Here is a 12,981-nt window from a genome sequence, read left to right on the forward strand (position 1 = left end):
TATGTATTAAAAGCAAATATGTACTAGAACTGCAGATAATGACTGAAATCCAAGCTAGGAATAGCAGTGGCTCTTGTACTGAATGCCATCATGGGCATCATGGCAGCTAAGAAAAGCAGACCCCAGACCCCTTAACAGACAAAGCCTGCTCATGTGTCAGAAATCTTACAGTCTAAGGACTTGTTTCCTGTCTCAGAAACTCCATCTTACTGTGTAATCTTACAAGTCTTCATCCCACTCCAAATATGTGAGACCGCTGGAAAGGCTAAACCTGAGACCTAAGAGTCCTTCTGGGTCCTTCTTTCAGCCCCCAAAGGAAAACAGAAAGACCCTGAGCTGGGTTGGTCCATCACAGGGCCCCAGGCCATCCTCTTTCCTGCACATGAAGCAAACCTGTTTGAAGTAGGAGGTAAAGGAGTCAAGATGAAATTGAACCAGGGGATGGGAGGAGGAGGAAGGTGGTGGGAGTGGGGGGAAGAGAGAAGAGGAGAAGCGAAGAGAGAAATTATTTGACCTCCTTGTCCATTTGTGCCTAAAGCTAAACTCTTCAGTCTCCCCGCCCCCGGCTTCTGTTACTTGAAACTAAAGAATAACAACTGAAATACTTACACTTCACATGACTGGATATGTTTTCCCATCTAGAAAGTGAAATTTTTGAAGTAAAAATCTCAAATTCCCCTCCAAGTCAAAAACTCTAAAATGCTAGGTGAATTGGGAATGACTTCAAGATAGGAGTATTAGTTCACCTACTTTGGAATCCTGAATTTCTGCAGGAAATTTAGGAGGCTTTCAATCACTATTCTTGAATTACATTGGAAAAACTTCTCTAAATCTAGCCAGTTATAAAGCAGTTATCTCTGTTAATTTTTTTATTTTTCCCACCTGTATCCGCGGTAAAAGGCAGTGTCATGTGCATGATCACAGGCTTCTCTTTCATGAGAAGGCAGTTAAATAATCCTGGATAAATTAACAAATAGATTTGATCTCCAAGTGAGAAATGCATATTGCACTGTTTATCTGATACTATAGAAATTGTGAGTGTCCAAGAGTTATTATTGGCATAATCTAAGCTGGAGAGAAAAGTTCACTTCTTCATTATAGTTCAATTATTAGTACATTCACAAGAAACTTTAAGATTTAATCTTTCTTGCTTTCTGTTTGATGAAAACAAGAGTTTAAGAGTATTTTGGATCAGTAGCTAAAAGAGGCGTAACCCAAGTTTTGGAACGTTATCTTATGTTTATTTTCATGTTAGAACTTTCTTTTCCCTCAAGCACCCTTCCAAAACACACACACACACTCACACACACACACACACACATGCACCCACACATGCACGCACCCACACATGCACCATTTGTCATTTGTCCTTCAAGGATAGGTGAGCAAAATACGAAGTTACTCTGCCAGGACACATGTCTCCTCTAAAGAGCAGGGTGTCCTGTGCTTAGAGTTCACCCTAATAAACCCAGTATGTGATGCATCCTGAATGGGTTTCCCAAGGTCCCATGGCCGTGCCTGAGATGAAGTTGTTCCAGAAGGAGCTGAGAAAATGGGAGCTGGAAACTGGACACACAAACAAGGGGTCCAGTGTGACAGAGGGCAGCAAATGCTGTCTTGTTGTCCATGGGAATAGGTAGGATGAATTCTAAGTATTTAAGGAATGTACCCACTTACAGGTAACACACACACATGCACACACGCACGCACACACACACACAAGTCTGTTTTCTGATGGTTAGCCTTTCCCTATAACCATACACAAGAATTTTGGTGGGAAAAGCAAGGGAGAAGTTTTGGTCACATAACTCTTCTTCTTGTAGTCAACACCCCTAGGAATATTGGAAGGAGAAATGCCATACATTTGCAAGCTTTTCTGAAGTCCCTTGACTGGAAAATGTTTGTATATCTAGTTCTTGGTGTTACATTTGTGAAGTACTTTCAGCTTCTCAAAGAAACTTTTCTTGATATTGTTACCAAATCTTAGCAATGTATTAGTTTTTTTAAAAACATGAAAATAAAAGGGCCAGGGATTTAGGTTGCCTGCCTCACAAGCGCAAGGTCCTGAGTTCAATCCCCTGTACCAAAAAAAACAAAATAGAACAAAAAAAAACCATAATAATAAAAATGTCTTATCTACCATATGAGACTATTATGAAGATTAAGAGATAATGGATATTAAAGTACTTTGGAAGCTATAAATCACTATTCCAAATACCATTGCTAGCACCTGTTAGTATTTCTTTTTACCCAACAATCTTGTGAGGCAAGTGACCGTTACTGAGGAGAGAATTAAAGAACGGTGTTACTGACATTCCTGCTGAAAGTTGCCCATCCATGCAGTGGCCAAGTGGAGATAAATCCAGACACCCTGATTGCTACTAGGACACCAGGTCACCTGCGATGAAAACCAGGAAGAGAACAAATTTCTATAATTTTCAGTGAACACGTTTTTGTCATAACTTTGACCATACTATACTTCATCTTGAGGAACCGTTACAAAAAGAGCTTAAGTAATCTTATAAACATTTCAGTCCAAAGACCATGTTACAATCATAGACCTGTTTTTCCAGTGAATTGATCAAAACAAGATATAAAAAGGGAGGACAGGGTCGATGCCAATTATAAAGAGATAGATTTGCTCAGATCTTTGAAGTATGTTAAATATGTCAGAATTATCATGTGTTATAGATGGAAGGAGGTCAGAACAACTTTCCTGGCGGCCAGTCTGTCAATAGTCATCATACTTAAAGGAAAACATAGTCTCTCTCTTAGGAATTCCACTCTAATAATATAAACTAATTAATAAATTTTGTACCACACAGAGACATATTTATATATAAAATGTTCTTTAGAGGTCAGGCTCCACCAGCCTGCCACCAGGACAGGGTGAGGAGGCCCCCACCCCAGGCAGGCCCACCAGCCGATGGCTTGGCCATGCAGGTGCCTCCAACAACAGCCCTCCCCACAGCCTCGGGCCTCTTGGCCTTGCAGCTACTTGGTTACACATTGCAGAGGCACAGGGGGACATAAAAGCCATTGTCCGGAGTGGCAGAAGTGAACAACAGAGAGAGGGCCTGCCTCAGGCTCTCTGAAGAAAACAAGCCCACTGGAAAAGTGAAGGGAATCTGTGCAATAAAGGCACACCAGACCACCATGATTGGTAAGTTGGAGGGACAGGGAGCTCAACTTATCATCAGCTCCCATTGGAACCTGTAATCTGCCTGAATCTCACAGGTCTGGGACTAGCTTACTGAGACTCACTGACTGATAACTGCACACACTGCTGTCCATGTTGTCTACTGTGACAGCAGAGACATACCCTGAAGGAGGTCCTTCATTTTTAAAGGTGATAGATAAATAACTACCACAAATTGTCATTCTCTAAGATATATTTGATGCTATAGTGTTGCTGATTGTATCACTTGGGCTAAGGTGTTGTGATTAATCTAAACAGTTGTCCTTGCTGGTATAATGAAAATGAGATAGCCTCAGAGTCATTAGAGACTCAAAACCTAAAGATCAGCTATATCTGGAAGACACCTCTGAGAAGCAATCATTCCATAAGGGTTCTAAATACATCAACAAAGGTACTTACAATAAACAACTTCAAAATATCAACCCAGGAACTAAACCAAGGACAGTACCAAAAACAAAAATGAGAAGACATTTAAGCAAGTCGCAAACTCAGAACTCCACCCTACAAAAGGCAAATTCTGGCGAAAATGAGGTGGAAAAGTCTGATAATCAACCACCTGGACACCCTGAACTGATAGCACAGGAAGTAACAAAACAGATGAATGAGGCTCTAGAAAAATTTAAAGCAGAAATAATCTCCCAGATAACTGCAGAGATGGTGAGGAGAGTGAGACATGATTAGAGGCTCTAGAACAGAAACTGATAAAAAAAATAGATGAGCTCAGAAACATGCTCGAAGCTATGAATGACCAGCATAAGAAAGAAATGGAATCCATGAAAAAGATTCAAACAGATATTCAGGAGATTAAAAAACTCCATTGAAAGCATGCAGAGCAGATTAAGAGAATCTGAAGATAGAATATCAGATATAGAGGACAGGATTGTGGTCAAGGACCATGAAAACAGAGATTTCTTAAAAATAGTAAGGGACCATGAGAAATCAATTCAGCACCTGCTAGATGATGCAAAGAAGAATAACATAAGACTGATAGGAGTCCACGAAAAAACGGGAGAAAGTACAACTGGCTTAAAAAAAAACTGTTCACAGAAGTAATAATGGAAAACTTCCAGACAGAGGTGGAGAATTGGACATACAGATAAGTGAGGCATATAGAACTCCACCCAGCCACGATCAAAAAAAATCTACACCTAGACATATAATAGTCAAAATCCAGAAACCCAACAGAAGAACAAAATCCTACAGGCAGTTAGAGAAAAGAAACAAATCACCTACAAAGGAAAGCCCATTAGAATCACAGCAGACTTCTCAACACAAACCCTCAAATCAAGGAAAGTCTGGAGTGAAGTATTTTGAGCCCTAAAAGAAAATAACTTCCAACCTAGACTGTTGTATCCTGAAAAATTATCTTTCAAAATCGATGGGGATATTAGATACTTCCACAACAAAGAACACCTGAGAAATTTCATGAACACCAAACCAGCACTCCAAGCAATTCTAAGCAATATCCTAGAAAAAGGCAATGAAGGTCACAACTCCATGAGGCCATCAGGCAAGGTAAGAAACTAAAGGAAAGGGGGAAAAAGAAATAAGAGCCAACAACAGTAAAACATCATGAGAAGGATGAATCAATATCTATCAATTATAACTCTCAATGTTAATGGCCTCAATTCACCAATCAAAAGAAGTAGACTGACAATGGATTAAGAAGCAAAATCCAGCAATATGCTGTATACAAGGAACACATCTAACTCAAAAAGAAATTCATAGACTGAAAGTAAAAGGATGGAAAATGGCTCTTCATGCGACAGGAACCCAGAAAAAAAGCAGGGGTAGCAATCTTATTTGCAGACAAAGTAGATTTCAAACCAAAACTAATTAAGAGAGACAAAGATGGTCACTACATCCTTGTGAAGGGAACAATCCAAGAGGAAGAGATGACAATCCTAAATATATATGCACCAAATACGAATGCCCACAACTATACAAAACAAATATTAATGGACATGAAAAACCAAATAAGCACTAATACAATTGTAGTGGGGGACCTCAATACCCCACTATCACAAATAGACAGATCATGTAGACAAAAAGTTAACAACAAAATTCAAGAACTGAACCAAGCTATTGAACAAATGGACTTAATAGATATCTACAGAATGTTCCACCCCACAAAATCAGAATACACAGTCTTTTCAGCTGCACATGGGTCATTCTCCAAAATAGACTACATGCTAGCTCATAGAACATGTCTAAGTAAATGTAAAAGAATTGAAATTACTCCCTGTATATTATCAGACCATAGTGCAATAAAATTGGAGATCAATAACATGAGAAACTGCAAAACTCCCACAAACACCTGGAAATTGAATAACATCCTCCTGAACAACCAATGGGTCATAGAGGAAATTAAAGAAGAAATTAGACAGTTTCTACAAGTAAATGATAATGCCAGTACAACATACAGGAATCTATGGGACATAATGAAAGCAGTTCTACATGGCAAATTCATAGCAGTGAACGCCCATATTAGGAAAACAGAGAGAACTCAGATTAATAACCTAATGCAGAACCTCAAATTCCTAGAAAAAGAAGAGAATAACAAACCCAAAGCTCACACAAGAGAGGAAATTATAAAGATCAGAGCAGAAATCAATGCAATGGAGACTAAGAGAATGATACAAAAAATTAATGAATCAGAGAGTTGGTTTTTTGAAAGAACAAATAAAATTGATAAACCTTTAGCCAACCTTATCAAAAAAGGAAAGAAAAGGCTCAAATCCATGCAATTAAGAACAGAAAAGGGGAAGTCACAACAGACCCAGCAGAAATCCAGAGCATCATCAATACCTACTTTGAGAACCTGTACTCTTATAAAATGGAAAACACAGGAGAAATGGACAGATGCCTGGATATATATGAATGGCCAAAAATAAATGAAGAAGATATAGAAATTCTAAACACCCCAATTACAAAGAGTGAAATTGAAAATGTAATAAAATATTTACCAACAAAGAAAAGCCCAGGTCCTGATGGGTTCACTGATGAATTGTACAAGACATTTAAAGAAGAACTATTGCCATTACTCTTTAAACTCATCAAGGAAATTGAAAGGGAAGCAAGGCTTCCAAAGTCATTCCCTGAAGCAAGTGTTACTTTGATTCCAAAACCAGGGAAAGACCCAACCAAAAAAGAGAACTACAGGCCAATCTCCCTAATGAACATAGATGCAAAAATCCTCAACAAGATACTGGCCAACAGAATACAGAGGGTCATCAAGAAGATCATACACCCTGACCAAGTCGGATTTACTCCAGGGATGCAAGGATGGTTCAATATTCCTAAATCAATAAATGTAATATACTATATTAACAGAGTCAAGGACAAAAAACATATGATCATCTCAATAGATGCAGAAAAGGCATTCGACAAAATCCAACACCCATTCATGATTAAAACCCTACAGAAAATTGGAATAGAAGGTCTTTATCTCAACCTGATTAAGGCTATCTATGAAAAACCAATAGCCAACATCATACCAAATGGTCAAAAACTGAAAACTTTCACGCTAAAATCAGGAACAAAACAAGGATGCCCACTATCATCACTCCTGTTCAATATAGTTCTGGAAACATTAGCCACAGCAATTTGACAAGAGAAATAAATAAAAGGAATAAAGATAGGAAAGGAAGAAGTTAAACTGTCATTTGCTGATGATATGATACTTTACATAGAAGACCCAAAAAAACTCTACCAAAAGACTTCTAGACTTAACTGACAGATTCAGTAGAGTAGCTGGATACAAGGTCAATACTCAAAAAACGATAGCCTTCTGGTACACAAATAACAGACTCACTGAGAGAGAAATTTGGGAAACAATTCCTCTTACAATGGCATTCAAAAAAATGAAATATCTAGGAATCAATATAATAAAGGAAGCAAAAGACCTCTACAATGAAAACTACAGCTCTCTGAAAAAGGAGATTGAGGAGGATATAAGAAAATAGAAAGACATCCCTTGTTCCTGGGTAGAAAGAACCAATATAGGGAAAATGGCTATACTTCCAAAACTGCTATATAGATTTAATGCAATGCCAATTGAAATTCCAACAATATACTTCGCAGAACTAGAGAAAAATAATCCAAAAATTCATTTGGAAGCAGAAGAGACCTAGAATAGCAAAAACAATTCTGGGCAACAGAGACATGGCTGGGGGTATCACAATACTCAACTTGAAGCTATACTACAAAGTTACTGTGATAAAAACAGCATGGTACTGGCAAAGAAACAGACCCAAGGATCAGTGGAATAGATTAGAAGATGCAGAAAGAACTTCAGACAAACTCAACCACCTCATCTTTGACAAAGGAGCCAACCACCCTCATTGGAGGAAAGATAGCCTATTTAATAAATGGTGTTGGAAAAACTGGATTTCAACCTGCCAGAGATTAAAACTAGACCCATATCTATCACCATGCACTAAACTAAGATTGAAGTGGATTAAAGATCTAAATATTAAGACAAAAAACACTAAACTTGCTGGAAGATAAGTTAGGTAGAACTCTTGAAGATATTGGCATAGGAAAAGACTTTATGAACAAAACCTCAGTAGCACAGGAACTAGCACAAAGAATCAAAAACTAGGATCTCATCTTATTAAAAAGCTTCTGCACTGCAAGAGAAACCACCAACAGAGCTGAGAGACAACCTACATTGTGGAAAAAAAAATTTTAGCAGCTGTAACTCAGACAAAGGGCTACTATCTTGAATCTATAAAGAACTGAAAAAAATCAGACCCCCCCCAAATTCAAAGACTCAGTTCAAAATGGGCATCTGAAATGAACAGACATTTCTCAGACAAAAAAGTAAAAGCAGCAAATAAACATATGAAAAAATGTTCAACATCACTGGACATTGGAGAGATGCACATGAAAACAACACTGAGATTCCACCTCACCCCAGAAAGAGTGGCTGCTCTCAAGAAATCAACAAATAACAAATGTTGGCGGGGATGTGGGGAGAAAGGAACCCTTCTCCATTGTTGGTCATGCAGACTGGTGCAACCACTGTGGAAATCAGTATGGAGATACCTCAAAGAACTAGGGCTGGAGGTCCCATTTGACCCAGCTATTCCCCTGCTGGGGATCTTCCCAAAAGAATTAAAAGAATCATACCACAGAGATATATATGTACCCATGTTTATAGCGGCGCAGTTTGTAATAGCTAAATCTTGGAAACAGCCCAAGTGCCCATCAACTGGAAGCTGGATAAAGAAGATGTGGCTTTTTTATAAAATGGAGTACTACTTAGCCATAAAGAAAGAGAAACTAGAGTCATTTATAGCTAAATGGATGTATATTGAGGCCATACTCTTAAGTGAAATAAATGAGACATACATGTGTAAATACCAAATAGTTTCTCTAGTGTGAGAAACTGAGAGTGTAAATAAGGATTAAAAGGATTAATAACTAATAATTGATACTTTGAAATAGGAAAAGGTCCAAATTTGTAGGGGTGGTGGGACTAGATGGGGAAAGGGAAGAATGGAAAGAAAACATTATGAGAAAAGAAAAAAATGGAAACGAAGTCTATGTAAATAGGGAAGGGTGGAGGGGGTGAAGGGTGCACAGGGAATGGGGACAAAATAAAAACCAAAATTCATCATGTACAGGTACAAGGACTCAAGGATAAATGTAAACGTATTGTTTACCTAAAATGTACCAATAAAAGAATTTAAGCAAAAAAAGAAAGATGTTCTTTACAATATTTCTCAAAATAACAAAATAATTAAAACTTAAAACAAATGGTAATAAAATCAATTAAATAAATTTTGATAATTTTTCAATGAAAGACTGATGAGCCCTTTTAAAATGTGAAGTTTATTTGAATATGCATTTACAAAGCCCTGCATGCATTGTGAATGAAGAAACCAATTGCAGAATAATATAATTTGTGCATTGATACCATATTTTCTCTTTTAAACTCTTTCAAGTCAACGTCACAGAACAAAACCCTTGGCATCCTAACCCCATCCCACACATGGGTAGTTCTTGGCAGGTATCACAAATCAAACTCAAGGCATCTGAACTGGAAAATATGAGTATTTACAGACAAAATTCAGCAAAATAGCTGTATTGAAGCCTATCCAGAACATCCACTAATTTACAGGCAAAAGTAGACATCTAAATGTCCACTCTAGAAATAAATCATAATTTATCTTTATAACTCAATAATGAGATGCCACATAAAAAGACATAAAAATTATGCTCTGAAATAATAATAGTTAATGAAGTAGTAAGTAAAAGTTTTAAATGGTATGGGTGCTTTGATTAGAACTCCATAATATATTGAATAAAGATCCTAAAGTAGCACAGGGAAATAGAAAATATTTTGTGTTTTGGATGTAGGAATAGAAGACAATGTTGTTACCTTTAATATTACTTAGCAATATATATTTAAATATCCTGGTAGGACTTATTGAAATGTATATATGCTCAAGATGAGACACATCCATTAACTATCGGCTATAGGCCTATTGCCACTAGAAAATAGACCATAAAATGAATGTGATAAAAGTGAATTTGGTCCCCTAAAAGTACAATCACTTTTTTTTTTTTGGTACTGAGGATCAAACTTGGAACCTTATGCTTGTGAGGCAGGTGGCAGCACCACTGAGCTAAATCCCTGGCCCAGCAATCACTTTTAATATTCAAAAAAATCCAGTTTTGCTGGGTATGGTGGTGCAGGCCTGTAATCCCAGCACTCAGGAGGCTGAGGCAGGATGATCGCTGCAAGTTCAAGCCCAGCCTGAACTACATAGAGAGACCCTGTCTTGAAAAAAAAATTTTAAAGACAGTTTCAATTTCTAGAAAAGGCCCAAATCCATGCAATTAGGAATGAAAAGGGTGAAACTACAGCAGACCCAGCAGAAATCCAGATGATCATCAATACCTACTTCCAGAACCTATACGCCAATAAGATGGACAACACAGAAGAAATGGACAGATTCCTAGATACATATGAGTTACCAAAGTTGAATGAAGAAGACCTAAAAATTCTGAACAACCCAATATCAACCAATGAAATTGAAAATGTAATTAAAAACTTATCACTTAAGAAAAGCCCGGGCCCTGATGGCTTCACTGCTGAATTCTACAAGACATTTAGAGAGGAACTGCTGCTGCTACTGTTTAAACTCTTCAATGAAATTGAAAGGGAAGGAATACTCCCAAATTCATTCCTGGAAGCAAGCATCACCTTGATCCCCAAAGCAGAGAAAGACCCAACTGAAAAGGAGACCTATAGGTCAATCTCACTAATGAACATAGATGCAAAAATCCTTAATAAGATACTGGCAAACAGAATGCAGAAGATCATCAAGAAGATCATACACCCTGATCAAGTGGGATTCATCCCAGGGATGCAGGGATGGTTCAATATACAAAAAATCAATCAATGTAATACACTATATCAATAGAGACAAGGACAAAAACCATATGATTATCTCCATAGATGCAGAAAAAGCATTTGACAAAATCCAACATGCATTTATGATAAAAACCCTACAAAACATTGGAATAGATGGTCTCTACCTCAAACTGATAGAATCCATCTATGAAAAACCAACAGCCAATATCATACTAAATGGTCAAAAACTGAAATCCTTCACACTAAAATCAGGAACAAGACAAGGATGAGCACTATCACCACTCTTGTTCAATATAGTTCTGGAAACATTAGCCACGGCAATTAGACAATAGAAAGAAATAAAAGGAATAAAGATAGGAAATGAAGAAGTCAAATTGTCATTATTTGCAGATGACATGATACTCTATATAGAAGACCCCAAGAACTCCACCAAAAGTCTTCTAGACTTAATAACCAAATTCAGTCAAGTAGCTGGTTACAAGGTCAACACACAAAAATCAATAGCTTTCCTCTACACCAATGACAGACTCACTGAGAGAGAAATAGGGCAAATAATTCCTTTCACAATAGAATCCAAAAAACTGAAATACCTAGGAATCATCCTAACGAAAGAAATCAAAGACCTCTTCTCTGAAAACGATGGCACTCTGAAAAGAGAGATTGAAGATATCAGAAAATGGACAGACATCCCCTGCTCCTGGGTAGGAAGGATTGATATAGTGAAAATGGCCATACTTCCAAAACTGCTATATATTAATGCAATTCCAATTGAGATCCCAGCAGCATACTTCATAGACCTCGAGAAAGAAATCCAAAAATTTGTTTGGAGCAAGAAGAGACCCAGAATAGCAAAAGCAATTCTAGGTAACAGAGACATGGCAGGGGGTATCACAATCCCCAACCTGCAACTATACTACAAAGCTACTGTGATAAAAACAGCATGGTACTGGCAAAGAAACAGACCTGAGGACCAGTGGAACAGATTAGAAGATGCAGAAACAACTCCAGACACACTCAGCCATCTCATCTTCGACAAAGGAGCCAAACACCCTCACTGGAGGAAAGATAGCCTCTTTAATAAATGGTGCTGGAAAAATTGGGCTTCAACTTGCCAAAGATTAAAACTAGACCTATATCTCTCACCATGCACTAAACTAAAATCAAAATGGATTAAAGATCTAAATATTAAACTCTGAACCAGTTGGAACAGAGGTTAGGTAGAACCCTTGAAGACATCGGTGTAGGAAAAGATTTTATGAACAAAACCTCAGTTTCCTCAGAACTAGCACAAACAACCAACGGGTGGAATCTCTTCTTATGAAAAAGCTTCTGCACAGCAAGAGAAACCACCAGCAGTGTGAAGAGACAATCCACAATGTGGGAAAAAATCTTCACCTGCTCTTCCTCAGACAAAGGCCTACTATCTTGAATCTATAAAGAACTTAAAAAGATCAGACCTCCCAAATTTAAAGACCCAATCCAAAAATGGGCATCTAAAATGAACAGATATTTCTCAGACAAAGAACTAGAAATAGCAAATAAATACATGAAAAAATGTTCAACGTCACTGGTCATTTGAGAGATGCAAATGAAAACAATGCTGAGATTCCACTTCACTCCAGAAAGAATGGCTGCTGTCATGAAATCAACCAATAACAAATGCTGGCGGGGCTGTGGGGAAAGAGGAACACTGCTCCACTGCTGGTGGGAGTGTAGACTGGTGCAACCACTGTGGAAATCAGTATGGAGATACCTCAAAGAACTAGGACTGGAAGTCCCATTTGACCCAGCTATTCCACTGCTGGGGATCTTCCCCCAAAATTAAAAGAATCATACCACAGTGATATATGTGCACCCATGTTCATAGCAGTGCAGTTTGTAATAGCTAAAACTTGGAAACAGACCAAATGCCCATCAACTGGAGATTGGATAAAGAAAATGTGGTTTTTTAATAAAATGGAGTACTACTCAGCCATAAAAAATGAGAAATTAGAGACATTTATAGCTAAGTGGATGCACATTGAGGCAATACTCTTAAGTGAAATAAATAGGACACAGATGTGTAAATACTGGATAGTTTCCCTGGTGTGAGAAACTGAAAGTGTAAATAAGGACTAAATGTGTAATAGGTCATGTGAAATAGGAAGAAAAGGGGCAAAGGGGAAGGAAGTGGGAGGGCTAAGGGAAAGGATAGAAGGGAATGGGATTAATATGAGAAAATGCAAAAATAGGAACACAATCTTTGTAAATAGGGAGGACTGGAGGGGTTGAAGGGAGGGCTGGGCAAGGGTGAAAAACAAGAACCAAGAGAGACTATGTAAAAGTGCAAATTTCCAATGATGAATGTCATTATATTGTATACCTAAAATGTACCAATTATTAGAATGAATAATCG

The sequence above is a fragment of the Heterocephalus glaber genome, unplaced genomic scaffold, assembly GCF_053883595.1.
Source record: "Heterocephalus glaber isolate CG9 unplaced genomic scaffold, H.glaber_assembly_v1.0 deba00001550, whole genome shotgun sequence".
In the NCBI taxonomy this organism is placed as follows: Eukaryota; Metazoa; Chordata; class Mammalia; order Rodentia; family Bathyergidae; genus Heterocephalus; species Heterocephalus glaber.